The sequence below is a fragment of the Gekko japonicus genome, unplaced genomic scaffold, assembly GCF_001447785.1.
Source record: "Gekko japonicus isolate JY-2015 unplaced genomic scaffold, Gekko_japonicus_V1.1 scaffold1236, whole genome shotgun sequence".
NCBI lineage: Eukaryota > Metazoa > Chordata > Lepidosauria > Squamata > Gekkonidae > Gekko > Gekko japonicus.
In genome coordinates, this window is record NW_015161434.1 from 210,086 (window position 1) to 228,943 (window position 18,858).

The window sequence follows — 18,858 nt, forward strand, 5'->3', positions numbered from 1 at the left end:
TTGGAGGCAGCTCTTCTGAGTGGCTTATTTTCCGCCCATACACTAACGGGGCGCATTTTAGAATTCTGGCACCCAAAACTCCTTTATAATAAAGGAGAGATGTGTACTGAATGCCCTGGAGAACAGCCTAGGAACAGTGCTACTCACTTCACTAGAGTCACTGACTGAACACCTAGCCCACTTTCTCCTGGTCCATTCTCTGCCTCTCTTCTTCCCAATTTAGTAAGGTATGTGGTGTGTGGGTGTCGATTTATATTCTTTTTTCATATTTAATTTTGTATTTGATATTAAACTGTGATCTTCTGGCCTGGATGACCCCTTTCTGACCCAAATGCCAGCACAAGCACATCAGAAAGGACTTTACAAGATGTTGAAATAGGAGATTTTTATCAGATACACAAGATTCTGTTGTCTGTATAATTAAAAGAGTACTTTAGCTAGAGACAGTGTTTGCAAAAAAGAGATAATTCTAGCTGGTTTTGCCGTAGGTCTTGTTGCGAAGAAACCAAGTTTTCCTTAGGTCATGCATTGATCATTCCCCTGCAACTATTTATTTTTTCAGCTTGGTAAAGAGTTGAAGACTCTTCCATTACATTCTCAAGATGCCAGTGAGCAGAAAGCATTGTTTGGGTGTCTTGTTCAGGAACACACTTCCTATTTGTTTGAGAGGGATAGCTGTGTTAATCTGTTGCAGCAAAATTAAGCAGAACTCCAGTGGCATCTTAAAGACGACCAAAATTCACCCCAACATAAGCTTTTGAGTCATAGATCACTTCATCAGATCTGTGGAGTGTATACAACCATATGAACTCTCCATGGATCTGATGAAGTGAACTCTGACTCATGAAGGCTTATGCCAGATTAAATTTTGGTAGTCTTTCAGGTCCTTCTGGACTCCTGTTTAATCTTATTTATTTGAATATTTTTTGTGTTGATTATTTTTCTGCAAATTCATGTAACAGTTTCAGTATGTAATCCAAACACTGATTAGTACATTCCCACTAGAATAGAAACTAGGAATAGAAATATGGAAAGATTGCCATTGTCTTCCTCTACAAAAAACCGTCTTTAAATAATATTGACCACGCTGCATCTGAACTACAAAGAATGTCTTTTCATAAGTAGAGATTCCTGTGGATATGAATCAGGCAGCCTGAAGAACTTAGACCATGGGACACTAGCATATACTTCCTTCCCAGCTGGGTAAACTGACCACTGCTTCTGCATCCAGGCTTTTTCGCTATGGCAACTGAACACCCAAATGGCCAAGGAATATGGACAAGGTCTTGAGATTACAGTGAAGTCTGAGGTGGGTGCTGTTTGCCTTTCCTCAAAGGTACAGGTCCATCTATCTAAACTGTACGGTGCTTGCGTCAGCTCTCAGCAGCTGTCAACTGTCCTTTCCAGTGCAGTGCTACTGTACTACAGTGTTACTGGAGAAAAGTGCAGCAAGATCTAGGAATTTAATCTTTTTTACTTGCAGTGTTGAAGAGCAAAATATGCCATATTCTTGGCTTAAATTCATTTTGAAATTTTAAAAGAAACTTGGTCAACCCACCTGTTTTTATGTTAGTGTAACTTAAAAAAAAATAAATGAGTGAAAAATAGATTAGAGTAACTGTGCTACTACCTAAAGTAGAAGGTCCTGTTTTGACTTCTCAGTGGCACTAAGTGCCTTAACATTTATGAAACTAATCTTGAGTGATCACATTTGCTGTGGGGATGACTTTTCCCTTTGATCTATTTCCCATCTGTTCTATGTCACTGCTCTCCTGGTCATGTTCTAATCTGAAGCAAATTATTCAGTTTAGCCCTAGGAAAAAAGCAAAATGAGTCTGCCTAGACCAGGGATGTCAAACATGCAGCCTGGGGGGCAGATCAGTCCCCCGGAGGGCTTCCATCAGGCCCACAGTGGAACTGGCCATCTCCTGCTTCCAGTTCTGCTGCTTCATCATAGCTTACTTCGCCAGATTCTCTTAATCACTTAGCCATTTCATGTTTTAACCTGGGTACTAGATTCAGAACTCTGAGCATGAGATTTCTGTGGTGAATGTCAATAAATCAAAAGTAGGCTTGCAGCTTACAGAGCTAATGTTTTAAGCATGTTTTTATTTTAAGTTTTAAAAAATCTTTGTATTTGTGTCCTTATAAAGTTTATATCTCTTTTACCTGGCATTACATTTTATGACACACATGGCCCGGCTCAACAAGGTCTCATTTATGTCAGATCCGGCCCTCATAACAAATGAGTTCAGTACCCCTGGCCTAGACTAATTTTAGGTTATACTGTCAGGTGATTCACAAATGAAGAGAGAACACGTGGCCCACAGCACTTTGACAATCACTGTAATTCAACCCAAATACATTTCACTCTGGGTATACTGCAGTGCTATTCTAAGTGGAATGACACCCATCTAAGTCCACTGAAGTCACTGGGTGTCACTCTGCTTAGGGTGGCACTGTTAGATACATAGTGCTTCAACTGTTTAAGTCCTATGTAAACATCTACCTATGCAAACATCTTGGTTTGGATCCTATGACCACACTTCACACGTGCTTTGCTCTGAATGCAGCAGAGCTCCCTCTGCCTCTACAACTCCTATTTGTGCAAGGGCTTACTGGAAACCACTGGCTATGTGCAAATGGAACTATTAGCAGCAGACAAAGCAAACTGCACTGAAGCCAAAGTGAAGCATGTGCAAAATGTGGTCATACCATCCAAGCCAAGATGCTTGCACTAGGACAAAGGAGGCTAAAACATTACGTATCGAAAAGTGCCATCCTCTATTGGGTAACATCTGAGGGCCAAACTAAACGTATCTATAGGTCTGACCTGTGGATGCTTCCACCACTTTAAAGAGATTTAAAAATTCTTCAAAGGCAATGCAGTGGGCTGAGGAGCTCTTGCCCCCCTCTCCACCTTTTCAAGTGCAGAAATGGCCACACCCTCACTATTGCTATTTCAGCACTCGGAAAGGCATGGGGGGCGAGCACCTCAGTCCTCCATGCTGCAGGCCTGGTCAGGAAACAATTTCTGATAAGTGGCTTACTGAGACTGCACATATTTATGTAGAATGCACTTCTAGAGAGTCAGTGTGGCATAGTGGTTAGAGTGTTAGACTAGGAACTGGGAGACCCAGGTACAATCCCTGCTCTGCCATGGAAACCTGCTGGGTGACCTTGGGCCAGTCACATATTCTCAGCCTAACCTATCTCACAGGGCTGTTGTGAGGATAAAATGGAGGAGAGGAGAACAATGTCAGCTGCTTTGAGTTTCCATTGGGGAGAAAGGTGGGGTATAAATGAAGTAAATAAACTGGCAAGCATCTGATAAGAGGGAATAAAACCTAATGTACCAGATTGTTTCAGGTCACATGCTAAGGCTGTATCTACACTGTACATGCAAACTAGTTCAGTAGTCATTCCTTCACCCAGGCTTTGTTTTTCAAGGCTCAAGCTCACACACACGCACTAGCCAAAACTAACACTTACCTAAAAAAGATCAGTTGTAGAGCTTAAAACTGCCCTTTCTTGCTGGCAGTTATATTTTTTTGTTAGCATTAGGGAACACATATGTCAGAAGCCTAGTCATCAGACTATCAGCACACCCACCTATAGGCAGTTTTAGCAACATGACTCTGGCTGTCTGACAGTTCACCTGCTTTTTAGCAGAACACAACACTGTGATAAAAAGGTGTGGTAAAGCTGGAGCTGGACACTACAAGGTCATTTTTCACAACCTACTAATATTTTCGGAGTGTTCAGAGGTATGTAGGAATTTCTAGCTGTGTAGCTGTGTTAATCTGCTGCACGCACACACGAAGCTAGATTCAAGTCCATTTAGCACCTTAGAGACCTTTGGTGTATAAGCTATCGAGAGTCAAAAGCTCCCCTCATCAGGCACAGGCGCGCGCACACACACAAGTCTTATGGAACATTAAAGCAGACTAACAGATTTAAGGAAGCACAAGTTTCTTTGGGCTAGAACCTGCTTTTGTCAGACGACAATGTCACTAAGATCTCAACCATTACTCAGAAATAAGTCACTACTGCTTGCTTTGGCAACAAAGTTATCAAGTAAATTCAAAGATGTTGCTGTAGTTCACACTATATTCTAGTGAAATGGTAATAACTTATAAATAGAAGGAGAAGAGATTGGATTTATACCCCGCCCTTCACTACCCAAAGGAGTCTCAGAGCGGCTTACAAACTCCTTTCTCTTCACCTCCCCACAATAGACGTCCTGTGAGGTATGTGGGGCTGAGAGAGCTCTGACACAAACAGCTCTTTTTCAAGAACAGCTCTTATCAGAACTACGGCTTGCCCAAGGTCATCCGGCAATCCTATGCATGTCTGCTTAGAAGTCCTAAAATGTACAGTGGTGCTTACTCTCAGGTAAGTGTGCATAAGAACTGCACCCTTCAATGTGCATGAATCAACTCTCACCAACCAACACTTTCCACCATTTGTTTATCTATTTTAAATGTTGTATACATGTTTCCAGCATACAGTAAATATGGCTTAATGTCAATGTGCATGAGTCCATCTTCAGCAGTAACTGGACTAAGTAAACTGCTTAAGAAATATTTGTTATTTTGTTTGAAAAAATTATTTAAAAATTTTAAAACACACACATATATGGAATATGTTTTTATGCATTAAGCTACCGCATTGGAATCTATAGGCCAGGTGCATGCATATAAACTTACAAAAATCCACTCCAAAGCTCATCACCCACAGCTTTGCTTATATAAAATGCACAGAAATACTGACACAATTCTTTCAGCTAGTCTTTTGAGCCCAGCATTTTGGAAGGAATGTATTAATTTGGGCTATTTCATGAGCATGCAGATCCCATAATTATGGTTGACACAGCTGGCTGATTCTCAACTTTTTTTAAAAGGGAAAGGCTTTACAAAGGATAAATATAGTATAAGTTGGACACAGGGTGGGTGGCTCACCAGTGTTGTGATTCTCCACAACTTATCAGTGTTTCAATATAAAATGGAAAAGTAAATTATAAAACCTAGGAAGTGGGCAAATGTGAACTTACAAAATGACAGTGGTCTAGAAAGAGAGCTAAATCATTGGTATCATTTTGTATAGATCCTGTAGCTAGCAAAGAAAAGGCCAAACACTGTCCTCACATTGCAGCAGTTGTTACCCTCAAGAAACTAATTATTCATAAACTAGTGTTGAACAAGAACAAAAGTTAAAAATCTGGCTTGTTAGAGTGAAAAATATTTAACTAAATTTTTACTTCTGGAAAGGGAGAGATACAGGAAATATGTGAAAGATGATATGCTATCTATACAAGGAAAACACATTTCCGTATAATTTCTTACTACAAATGTCATGGGTTTCAACAGACACCAGAGGAGTTGGAACCATGATGGCTGTATTTATCTGATGGCTTGTTTTGCTGCTATTTGTTAACAAGTAGTAACAGTTGTAGCTGAGATTAATTTGTAATAAAACATTACTTTGAACAAGTGGCTTTGTGTGTTCTAAGGTATCATTTACAGATTCTTTGTCAGGGCACTCATCCATCCAGATACTTTACTTGACTCATGCAGCACAAGCTTATGCATGTTTATATGGAAGTAAGTCTTGCTGAGTTCTATGGGACTTTCTCCTTAGTAAGCAGGGATAGGACTGCAGTGTCAATGGGCTTAGAAGGGTATAACTGTGTTTAGAATTGCACTGTAGTCTCTCAGATCCTGGAAAGGCATCACTGAAGAAACCGTCCTACTAGCAGTAACATCAAAAGTACAATAAAAGTAGTAGACAAGAGTTATTACCACAGCAACAGTGAAAGCCACAAGTATTCATTTATCAATTTAAAACATTTCTATGCTGCCTTTCCACCCACATAGGGTCCCCAAGTAGGATCCTTGGCAAATGTAATACCACTCAGCAATCATGATGACACTCAGTGATGACATCCCAATATTACCCATGCACAGTCAATATACTGTACAGGAAAAGCAGAAATGTCAACACTTCTTTGTTCAAGGAATTCAAGGTATCTTATGTAGGATTTCCAAAAAATCTCTTCTCCAGGCACTGACCAGATGAATGTACCTTTAGCAAAGGGGTGGCATCTTGTGCCTAGAGAGCCAGCCTGGTGTAGTGGTTAAGAGTGGTAGCCTCTAATATGGGAACCAGGTGTGATTTCCTGTTCCTCCACATAAAGACTGCTGGGTGACCTTGGAACTCCCTCAGCCCCCACCTACCTCACAAGGTGCCTGATGTAGGGAGAGGAAGGGAAGGAAATTGTAAGCTCTTTTGAGACCATTTTGAGGAACCATTAACAACCACTCTTTGGGTGCAATCTGTCAAATAGGACTCACACTGCAACATTCTGGACTAGTTGGAGCCTCTGGGTCAGTCTCAAGGGTAGGCCAGCATAGAGCAAGTTACAGTAGTCCAGCCTGGAGGTGACTGTTGCATGGATTACTGTGGGTAGGTCATGGAGCACCAGGAAAGGGGCCAGCAACCATGCTTGGTGCAGATGGTAAAACACCAATCTGTCAGTATTTGTGACTTGTGCCTCCATGGTCAAGGAGGCAACCAGAGTCACACCCAAACTCCTGACAGAGTGCACTGGTATCAATGATGCCCCATCAAGAGTTGGGAATAGGCTTGCCAAGTCCCCCCGGGGGGCGGGGAAACCCCTGCCCCAGAGGCCCGTTCCCCGCCGCTGGCGGATCAGACCCCGGAGGGAACCCCACCCCGACGTGCACGTCACCCAGAAGTGACACGACCACACCGGGCACGCTGGGGGCGGGGCCATGGTCATCCGAGGGAAAACTCTATGGTTTTCCCTCGGATGGTCGTGGCCCCACCCCCAGCGTGCCCGGCGTCGTCACGTCACTTCCAGGTGATGTGCGTGTGGTGTGCGTGCGCTTTGTGCGCGCGCACTCCAACCGCCAGCCGCGAGTCCCCCGCTGCGGCTCAAAACCCACTTGGCAACCCTAGTTGGGAGCCTGAACCCCAACCCCAAAGCCCCCCCAGCCAGAGAATCTCCATCTTTCCTGGGTTCAGTCTCAGTCTGCTCTTCCTTAACCACCCTGCCACAGCTGCCAAACCCTCAGCCAGATGTTGCAGGGTGGCATCTGAGTGGTCGTTCAAGACCAAAACTCTGAGCCAGTTGGGTGAGGGAGTGCATTTAGGTAGGAAAAATCAAATGCATAATTATAGGATGGGGGAGACTTGTCTTGGCAGTGTGAAAAGGATCTAGGGGTAGACCATGAATCAGCAGTGTGATGTGGTAGCTAAAAAGGCAAATGCAATTTTGGGCTATATCAACAGAAGTATAGTGTCCAGATCACATGAAGTGATGGTATTGCTTTACTCTGCTCTGGTTAGACCTCACCTAGAGTATTGTGTTCAGTTCTGGGCACCACAATTTAAGAAGGATATAGTCAAGTTGGAATGTGTCCAGAGGAGGGCAATGAAGATGGTGAGGGGTCTAGATACCAAGTCCGATGATGAAAGGTTGAAGGAGTTGGGTATGTTTAGCTTGGAGAGGAGATGACTGAGAGGTGATATGATAACCATCTTCAAGTACTTGAAGGCCTGTCATATACAGGATGTTGCAGAGTTGTTTTCTGTTGCCCCAGAAGGTTGGACCAGAACCAACAGGTTGAAATTATATCAAAAAAGTTTTAGGCTAAACATTAGGAAGAACTTCCTGACAGAGCGGCTTCCTTAGTGGGCTCTCCTTCTTTGGAAGTTTTTACACAGAGGCTAGATGGCCATCTGACAGCAATGCTGATTCTGTGAACTTAGGCAGATAATGAGAGGGAGGGCAGGAAGGGTTACATCAGGGCTTAGTTCTTGTGGCCCTTTCTTACACGCCCAGGGAAATGCTGATTGCTACTTTGGGGTCAGGAGGCAATTTTTCTCCAGGCCAGTTTGGCTGGAGATCCTGGAGGTTTTTGGTCATCTTCTGTGCATGGAACAGGGGTCACTGAGGGTGTGTGTGGGGGAGGTATTTATGGATTTCCTGTATTGTGCAGGGGGGTTGACTAGATGACCCTGGAAGTCCCTTACAGCTCTATGTTTCTATGACTCTATTTGATGATTCTATGAGTATTGCCAGAGGTCATTTCGGGGAGGATCGCGGGGGATCGCAGTTCCCCCGGGTGAGGTATGGGGGGTGGGGCACATGACAAAGCCCCGCCCCCTGCTTCCGGCCGCCCCGCTTCCGGCCCTCATTCAGCCAGGAGGAGGCAGGAGAAGAGGGAGAGTAAGTTGCTTCCTCCCTGCTTCTCCCCACCCCTGCCTAGCACTCTCGCCGGCCTTGCAGGTCCACCACCGGGCCCCTCATGGGGCTCGGCAGTGGAGCTGCAAGGCCAGCGGTGGCGGCCGGGACCGTTGGGGGCGGGGGGTGTGGCCTTATGACACACTTCCGGTGATGTCAGGGGGTGTGGCCTTATGACACACTTCCGGTGATGTCAGGGGGTGTGGCACATGCTAATGAGTTATGCTAATGAGTTCCCCTAGCTCTTTTTCTACGAAACGACCCCTGAGTATTGCTCTTTCTAGTCTTCTCTTTCTCTGGGAGATCATGGTCACTGTGGTTCTGGGACCTCTTGTGGGCTTTAGCCCATGCTGTTCCATTGAGCCACTTCAGTATGCTAAGTTTCCTGCACACAGGAACAAGGAAAGGAAGCATGTCAGAGGCTTGGCCCCTGAGATGTACATTCAATGCTTAGAGCAAACATGGATGTTGACTTTGGGTTTGGGTGGGGTAGCACAAAATCAGCTACTGAAGACTGCTAGGACTAGACCTGGACAAAAACATGTGTAATGGTTAGAGTTCGACTAAGATCTGGAAATACAGGCTGAAATCTGCCTTGGAAGCTGGGCCTAGACTCTAGTTTCCACAGTCATCCTCTAGGTCTTCCTGGGGCTCTGCTGGTAAGTTATCATTTCACTGTTTTTTTAGCAGGGTGGGAAGGGTGTATCTTTGTGTATAGCTTCCTTTTACAGTCCTTTTAATGAAGTTTCCTTGTACAGTCTTTTTAATGTTGCAGACTGCAACTTGCAGTACTGCTGGGAGGGAGGTTCCAATGGGGGGGCTATAGCCTTTCATAGAGCTTTCCCTTTAGGCAGGATTTCTTTTCTCAACTTTAATTGTGTGTAACATAGGAAGTTGCCTTATAGTCTTGTTCAGTAGTATGACATTCTGTAAAATGCTTTAGTTTAATTAGCTGCTGCCCCCCTGAGGACTTTAAATACCCCCCAACGAAAAAAAATTCCTGGCTATGGGCTTGAAGCTGGCTGAGTTATCTTGGTCCAGTCAGTCATGCAGCCTAACCTACCTCACAGGGTTGCTATTGTGAGAATAAAACTGAGGAGGAGAGAAGAATGCTGTAAAGTGCTTTGGTTCCCCATTGGGGAGAAAAGCAGGGTATAAATATCTAAATCATCAATTTATCTAATTCTCAGCATGGCCAGATCTGTGGGTACTTAAATCCAGTTTGGAGTAATGAACAAAGAGAACAATTATTTCTACAAACACCAGATTTGAAGGAAAATCTGAAAACTAAAAAAGGGTGTTTTTTTGACCCCTCATATAATAGAAGTAGCACCTGTAGTTTTAAGGAATGAATGCCCTCAGTGGCCATTGCTAAGCAACAACAGTATTGCCAGCCTTCAAGCCTTAATCTCCTTGTGTGTTCCTCACTGAACAACTGGCCCTGGCCCACTGGTTTCCCTGGAAGAGGCTGCTAGGGGCAGGGAAGGAAGGAAATCTGAAGACGGGGGTCAGATAAAGGTAGGTTGGCTGGTGGGTGGCAAGTAGATAAGGAAGCAAGGAAAGGAGAGGTTATGGGGTTTTCAGGGAATGGATAGAAGAAATAGTGGGGAGTGGAAAATGCAGCACCCCACTCAAGTCCTTTCAGGTTGTTTGCTGCACAACTGAGCCTGCTCAGACAGACAGCACTGTGCAACTGGGCCACAGTTTTACCAAGTGGAGGGAGCCAGAGGGAGGGAAGGAAGGAAGGAAGAAAAGCTGAAAACTGGGGAGCAGATAAAGGTAGGATGGCTGGTGGGTGGAAAGGAAGCAAAAAAAGAGGCTATGAGTGCTTTCAAGGAAGGAAAAGATATAATGGGGTAAGGGAAATGAGATGCTCTCTGCAAGTCCTTGTGGGTAAAAAAGGTAAAGGTTCCCTTGCTCGAAAGCCAGTCGAATCCGACTCTAGGGTTGCGGTGCTCATCTCCGTTTCAAAGCCGAAGAGCCAGCGCTGTCCAAAGACGTTTCCATGGTCATGTGGCTGGCATGACTAAACACCGAGGCGCATGGAACCCTGTTACCTTCCCACCGAAGTGGTCCCTATTTATCCACTTGCAATTTCTTGCTTTCGAACTGCTAGGTTGGCAGGAGCTCCGTCTTGCGGCAGCTGGGTCTCAAACTGCTGAACTACTGACCTTCCACAGCCTGCAGTTCAGCGTCTTAGCCACCGCAGCTCCCCTTGTGGGTAAATACTTGTAAATACATAAACTACATTCCTCAGGGTGGGCTCTATCTGTCCAACTGCAACAAATAGTATCTCCTTGCTGAATTTTAGGTGCAAGACAAGTTTAATGAATTTGAGTCAGAGATTATCTCAGGAACAGATTTTAATACTCCTAGGGAGTTAAAACTAATAAAAAGGAGTGGGGCGATCCCCTCAATCACTTAAGAATAAATGATAGCATCTAACTGGGACACAGAGTGTGGGTGGTAGTGCTTTAAAAAAACTAGGACCAGCAGGCTAGAACCCGCTTTCTCTCCTCCTAGGAGGAGTACTTGCCACTGGATATCCTGGAAACACAGAAATCGCCAGTCGGTTTCCCCTTAGAAAACTCAAGTCTGTCTCTCAAGACCCTTCCCCACGAGCCTTCATTTGGCCTCCTTACCGCCTCCGTGCCGCTAACCAAGCTCCCGTTAGAAACAGAGACGCCGCAGTCTCTCCTTTCCTCTCCCCCCCCCCACGGGGGGGGGGAGTAGGCCGCCTAGTTCACAAACGCCCATTGCCCCTAAGGCCCTCCTTCTTCCCGCTTCCCCCTGCTCCTCCCCAGTAGCCTGTTATAGTGCGCGAGGGGGCGGGAACACAGGCGACTCGAGACTTGGCTGGGGAACAAGGAGAGAGAGAGGAAAGGAGCTGAGGCGTCTCGGACCAGGTTAGCGGTGTGCAACAGGTACTGCTCTCCCGGCGGGGGTGGCAATTACCCGGCCCCGGCCGTGGAGGCTGGCGGAGCAGCGGCCGGTGCTCCACGTGCGGGCAAGGACGGGGTGGAAGGCGGTAGGGGCGGAGACAGCGAGTTGAGGGGCATGTGGGGCTGCCGCTCGAACAGTCCTTAGTCCCGGGATGGGGCCACGAGGGACAAGAGGTGTATGTGGGGTGGACAATAGGGAGATTCTCTGGCCACGAGGTGATAGAGAATAACCGCCTGGTTGGAGGAGGGGGCGAGCCCTGGGGTTTCGGCTGATGATGTGCCTATCAGGAGTCGAGTAGAGAGCATGAAGGCTGAAGGTGCGGGATACGTGGTCGGCTGGCCATCCTGTTATGGTGGACGTGGGAAACCTTCCCCCTCCCGGGTGATCGTTATGTGGATTTGGGGCCGTTTTATTGCAGTGCTCGCTGATTGCTGCCAATCTCGGCCGGGAAGGGGAAGGCTTGCTTTGTGCAGGGGGCTTTTATGCTTAAACACGTGGGATTAGGTGGCAGAGGTTTAATGGACTGATGGATGTACATCTTCAACAGGGTTAGAATTGGACGTGGGTGATTCGAGCTCATGGTTATGTGTGTGATAAAGAAAAAAAGAGAGATCCTCTTTATAGCTTTAATGTTAGATTTGAGCATCTTCATGCTGAGAGACTGATTTAATATCTCTGTGCATAGCTTATCTGGAAGGCAGTGGATAACTTCATCACAGTCAACGCAGCACACAGTTTCACTTTTTCAGCCCATACAAAGTAGGGATTTTGCTCTGATGTTGGAAGTTGATTCACACTTGGCTCAATAAATTCACATGTGCGTTTTGTTGGTTGACTCACAATTGAATGTATAAACTGTCTCCATTTTGAATAGACTAGTATTTGGGGCACAGCAAGGTAGTATGCACGTTGTATCTGTGCTGTTTGATCTGTGATGTTTCTTATGCATCAGTGTCTTTATTTGATGTTGCAGCCAGGAAGTGATAAAGAGATCAGAGTCTAATGCCTGTGAATTACCTAATGTGGAGTACAAAATGTAATGGATGCTCTGTGTGATGAGAATGGGGTAAAGTATTAATAAGATCAGGGGATAACTGTGGCTCCATCTGTAGCAAATGAACAAATGCTTCTCTTTGACTGTACAAATACCTGTTATTACAGGAACAGGACACACAACTCTGGATAGCTAAAATTGATATGTTCCCTCTGTGAGTTTGTGAGCATCCAAAAGGTTATGCTTTGGATGGGAGGGAGGGGTGGAGACTTTCTCACATTTTTTTTTTCTGGTAGGGTCTTGCCTTGTTTACTGTGCTATCTTGTGGTGACTTTTTAATTTTAAGAGTGACACATAATGCCAAATACTGGAAACATTCTGAGTATAGAAATAATTTGTGGAACTAATGTACTGTGCATCGTTTTCTTCAGGCACAAGTAAGATTTAGCAGTTAGACTTCAAACAGGAATTGCCCAGATTTTTAGCAACACTGTTATTGGCAGTTTTCAATAAAGACTGTATGAGAGAAATGTAATGCTTCTCTTCATTCACCTTGATCATATTATTACGCATGATCTGTTTTAGGTTATATGGGCTTTTTTGTTTGGGGAAACTAAGGTTCGATATTGTGAAATGATGTTGCTGAGATTTTCGGATTTGTGTATCTTCCAAAAGTCAAAACAGAAGGAAGTGGTTTAAGAGGCACTGCTTGGCACAGAACTGGGTCATTGGCCTTTTGCATTACCTAGATCCATGTGCATAAGTAGCATTCTCTGTGTGTTGCCTGAGGACCTGGATAGACATTTACATCATCTGAGTTGTACTGATCTAGCAGGATGCATTTTTTATTGGAATGCATGTTAATATCCATGGCCACCAGTTAATATGCATACCTGGTTGATTAAAACGGAGGAAAGGAGAATGATGTAAACTGTCTTGGGTCCCCATTGGGGAGGAAGATGGGGTATAAATGAATTAAATACCCAAGACTGTAACTGGATTGAGGATCCCCCCCCCCCATAACTACCAGTTACTTTTCTAATGGGAAGATATGCAAAATAATGTACAGAGAAAATGATGGTTTGGCTGTGATACTGGCAGATCCTCTTGCATTTCTCAGTTTCAGCTATTATGGTCCACTACATGGAAAGATTTCTTGGTGAGTTTGGAGTGCAGTCTGTTTTGAAATGGTTGTTTGCGAAGTGGCTTGCCTCTACAACTTCTGGCACATTTTTTCCTGACACCTATATGTGTCATTATCTCTTTCCCACAGTGGGGTATTTGTGTCTGATATGGAGTCTCTCTTCTGTAGTATCAGAGCGGGTATGACTCAGCCGTGGAAACAGCTGGAGGTGCACAATCTTGTACATTTTGTACATACAATATTGAGTATACCAGCATTTGCAATAGCAGCGCAGAGAATGAATGCTTTATAATTAAAACAGCCATGTGCTGCATGGCTACGTCCACTTTGATACTAGCACAAACTGACTGAATTAATTAGGTGTGAAAGCTCAGTGGCTTTATCGGGGCAGGTCGAACTTTACTAGATGATCCCATCATTTATATGCTGTCATTGATCGTATATAAACCTTAAGCGAACTGAACCTTGATGTTGGCTCTACTACAAAAACAAGCTTGTTTCAGGCCTGCTGCTATAGCTTTAAGAACAGCTAGACAGTAGAATCTTCTGTAACTAGGTATTTATTAAACTTTGAAACTGGCAGTCCCTCAAAATGGGCCCTTCCCCCCTCAAAGTCTGAGTTGGTGTGTTGCACCATTTAAAAATACCATGCTAAATGATGCACTCTCAGCTTGACCTGTCTCACAGGGTTGTTATGAGGATTGAATGGAGGAGAAGAGAATTATGCACACCACTTTGGGGAGCAAGGTGGGGGATATAAATGAAGTAAATAAATAGCAAATATTGTATTTTACTGTGGCCAGCACAGCCCTTATTTAAGCAGCCTGTCTTTCTGCTACCTCCTTTTTTTAGTCCCATTGCAACATGTTTGGCTGTAGCTGTCCCCATAACAAGAACCATTTCTCATTGTTATAAAACATAATCCTGATGCAACTGACAGTGTCAAATAGCAATTGTATGCATGAGTAACTACTAGAAATCCCACCCCTATAGCTTGTCAAGGAAATTAGAAAACCTAACTCAAGGTTGCATCTGCATTACATCAGTCAGCTTCATGTCCTTGAATCTTTTGCTTCCAGGTATGTATGGCCAGATCATCATCACCACCTTTGTCTCCTTTTTTCTGTTTACCAAACAAATATGCTGTTTGTGGTTTACTTGTTTTGTAGATGGTAATCTCATAAAGCCCTTTAACATCTGGTAGATGGAGTACCTTGTATTCCTTGGTGTCACTGTTTTACTTCTGAACAAATAAGGGTGTGTTGGCACTAGTGTACTTTGCCACTTCAGCTCATGCCTGATGTTTTCCTGGTTACTTCTGGTAGAGACTTATTCCCTTGTTTTAGAACTGGACTCTGATTTGAAATTCCCTTTGCCCCCAAATGTTGCATTTGTTGCATAGTAAAAAAGGAGGCAACTTTGGGGTGGGACTGTAATGTAGCTGCACCTTGTGCAAGGTCAGAAGCAAATATCTCGTCCCCACTCAAAAGTTAGCAGAAGATAATTAAATGTCTAAGGTGAATGGGCACAGTTGAGGAAAATCAACAGGGGGAAGAATCCTGTAAGGAACATAAGAACATAAGAGAAGCCAATGTTGAATCAGGCCAATGGCCCATCCAGTCCAACACTCTGTCACACAGTGGCCAAAAATACCAGGTGCCATCAGGAGAGCCAGCAGTGGGACAAGGACACAAGAAGCCCTTCCACTGTCCCCCCCACCACAAGCACCAAGAATACAGTGCATCACTTGCCCCAGCCTGAGAGTTCCTATTTATACCTTGTGGCTAATAACCACTGATGGACTTCTGCTCCGTATGCTTATCTAATTCCCTCTTGAAGCTGTCCATGCTTGTAGCCGCCACCACCTCCTGTGGCAGTGAATTCCATGTGTTAATCACTCTTTGGGTGAAGAAGTACTTCCTTTTATCTGTTCTAACCTGACTGCTCAGCAATTTCATTGCATGCCCACAAGTTCTTGTATTGTGAGAAAGGGAGAAAAGGACTTCTTTCTCTACCTGCTCTATCCCATGCATAATCTTATAAACCCCGATCATGTCACCCCTCAGCCGTCTTTTCTCCACGCTAAAGAGCCCCAAGGAAGATATTGCAGTAATTGGGGACTTTCCTAGACTTATGGGATAGTCTGTGCCTTTAATGGATTATGTCATATCTGTGTACTATTATAGAAGAGTAGCTGTGCTAGTCTTTAAGGAGTTTGCTGCAGGTACAACAAAGGGGGGGTCTAGTTCCTCTGCAAACTAAAGCTATACATTCAAGTAGTTAAGATCAAAATAGACTGCAAGCTGTAGGAGTAACCTTATTGAATAACATGAGAATTACTTCTGGTTAGAACTGCTTAGAATTTCCTTTTGCAATGCAATACTTGGTCTTCGGACAGCGCTGGCTCTTCGGCTTTGAAACGGAGATGAGCACCACAACCCTAGAGTCGGATTCGACTGGCTTTCGAGCAAGGGAACCTTTACCTTTACCTAATCTGCTAACACTGCACTTATAATTCATATAGTATTTCGGCAATTCAGTCTTGTAGTGCTGCTTCACATGCTGTAGTACAAACAGAATCTTTTGCTTTACCTAAAAGTGGCATCCTGTGTGAGGCAAGTGGGGCAGAGCCATAATAGGGACATTTACTGTGCTCCGAAAGCCGTCCTGCTCCATTCTGAATGCAGCAGTGGAAGGGAATTGGAAGCTGAGCTCTTTCTGTGTGTGTGTGTGTGTGTGTGTGTGTGTGTGTGTGTGTGTGTGGGAGTTAGGACAGTTGGAGAAACGTAATCCATACATAGGTGTTCCCTACAGAAAAGTAGCTATATCCAAAACATTTTAGACTCATGTACATGTTCCTTCCTAATGTTCAGTATTATGGTATCTTATTAAGGTCTTTGTCCTCCTTTTTTCTTATATTCCTAAGACCAGCTCCCTATAGGGAGGAAGATGTTCTAGATTTCTAGGTATCAACATAAGACTTTCAGGCATCTTGGTAATTGGGATTTTTCCAGCCCTGGTTCTGACTAATCTGGATGCTGCATAGAAAGTTGTTTGGCCTCTGTATCCACTGTGTTAGTCCCCATTTCCCATTCAACAGCCATTTTGATATCCAGTTAAATTGCATTGGGCCTTGAAGGGAGTATTTGTGTTATAGCAGGACCACTGGCAACTGCTGTGGTCGACTGGGTAGGTGAGTGGAGAGATGTTGGGTCATAGCACCAGATTAAGAGGACATGTTCCCTCACATGACCCAAAGACCCTTATGTGCAGGAAGTATAAGAGTGGGCTTTAAGGAAGTTAAAGGCTTTTATTTGCAGTGATTGGATTAGTTGACTTGCTTGCTGAAACATTAAGTGGTGAAGCATTCAGGTTAGCATGCTGGCTTTCCTAAAGCCTATTCATTTTAATTTTGCAGATTTTCCAGTGCTACATGTGCACTGTGTTCCTTAAATTAGGTCATGTTCTTCTTACAATATTTAACTACATAGATTAGAATTTGCTAATTTGCTGACCTGACCTCTTAAATTTTAAGACTTTAATAACAGTAGTATTCCTGTTGCACAGGGCATTATAATGCATTCCTCTCTTATAGGAGAATACACAAAAGAAGCCATAATTTTCTAGGTACTGATGAATTTAAAGGTTCTTATTAAAACATTCAGTGTAAATGACTACACTGATCAGCTAATAGGTCTCTAGACACAAATTTTGAAATGTATGCACCTGTATTTTGGGATGTAGCTAGACAGTACAAAGCATAGATAATTGTTATCTCTCTCCCCCCCCCCCCCCCCCCCCGGCAGTATTTAGTGCAACTAAATATACTTAGCTGAATTGTAAAGATCAGATATCATCATGTGAACTTTATTTTATTTTAAAGTGTACTCTACAATTCAGACCTAATAAGGCAAGGGAATCTCTCCTGTGGATTAAAGGCTTAATTGTAGATTATCTAATGCCCTGAAACTGAAATTACTTAACTCTGAGGGGAACAAAGTATTAAGAGTTTTTAAATACTTTACCAATATAAATGATTGATAGGCATAAGAAACCTACTAAGCAGGAACCTCAGCATCGCAGAAAGGGAGTAGCTTTTTGTTAACCTACACAAGGGGTGGCCAAACTTGCTCAGCATAAGAGCCACATAGAATAAATGTCAGATATTAGAGAGCCGCAAAACATGAACAAATATTACATACGCGTTTTTATTTTAAAATATGCAAATTTGTTTTTTTATTAACATCAAATAGGACTGCCAAAAATAAAAACAAAAGGGGTAAAAACATATTTATAATATTTATTTGTCCAATGATATTTATTTATTTGCTAATGATATTTGTCTAAGAGGGAGAGAAAAAGAGAGGTGGAAAGCATGAAAGAGGTGGAACGAAAGCATGAAAGAGGTGGAAAGAAAGAGAGAGAGAGAGAGAGAGAGAGAGAGAGAAACAAAAAAAGCAAATAGATGGGAGGGAGGGAGGGAGGGAGAAAAAGTATGCCTCCCCTTTGGTTTCCCAGCTGCCCTGCTGGGAGCCACACAATATGTGTGAAAGAGCCGCAGTTCGGCCATCCCTGAGCTACACTAATGCCCTTTTCTTTTATTCATTTGGTGCATGTTTATCCTGCCCTTTCATCAAGGAACTTCTTCAAGGACACCTGTTCCCCCTTTGCCTTCATGGCTACACTGTGAGTCATGTGAGGCTAAGAACAAGAACATCGATCCCAAATTAGGGAATGGGGAAATGACCTAGGCGATTGACACAATTGCACCTGGGCACCGTTTCTCAGGTCTAAGAGCCTGGGCAGCCCCATGGTTCAATGAGGAGCTGTGGTTGATGAAAAGACAGGGGGGATGACTAGAGCAATGGTGGAGAAAGACTTGGGACAAGTCTGACAGGACATGGGCTAGAGCTCATTTGAAAGCCTATTCCGTGGTGGTGATGGTGACAAAGAAGCAATACTTCTCTGCCAGCATTACATCTGCACAATGTGGACATGCAGAATTATTGGATTCTGGCCAGCGGGAAGAAGTGGATGTTCTGCAGCCTGCTGCAGTCTTTTTGCTAAGCACTTTCTGAATAAAATCTCTTGCATCCATTCTGACTTGGAATGTACATTAGCAGCAACAGGATCAGATGGTCCCAGGGTGTGGGTTGGTCTAGTTGTATGGGATGCCTTTCAGCTTGTGCAGTATGAGGATATAGACAGGATTCTTGGAAGTTTGAGACCTACCACTTGTTTGTATGACCCTTGCATCTCCTGGCTGCTTGGATCTTCTGGGGGTTGGAGCTGGCTGACTGGGCCAGAATACAGTAAATGCCTCCCTGAGAGAGGGGGTGGTTGCTCCTGCCTTGATGCATCCACTTCTAAAGCAAGCTACTCTGGATCAGGAGAGTTGAATAACTATCCTACAATGCTAGTCTCAAATGTACCATTCTTGAGCAAGGTGATTGAACAAGTGGTGGATGGCCAACCTCAGAGATTCCTGAATTAAGAACATCATTTAGA

The 18,858-nt window shown here is 44.0% G+C and overlaps 1 protein-coding gene across 1 annotated transcript in view; it reads left to right on the forward strand.

Annotated features, from left to right (window-relative positions):
• The first annotated feature begins 11,129 nt into the window (after nucleotides 1-11,129).
• The window catches only part of LOC107125559 (monocarboxylate transporter 1-like), a 67,769-nt gene continuing 60,040 nt past the window's right edge, over nucleotides 11,130-18,858 (forward strand). The window contains exon 1 of the mRNA XM_015428982.1: nucleotides 11,130-11,193. The gene's annotated coding sequence lies outside the window, so the exon portion shown is untranslated. The remainder of the gene's footprint in view (nucleotides 11,194-18,858) is intronic.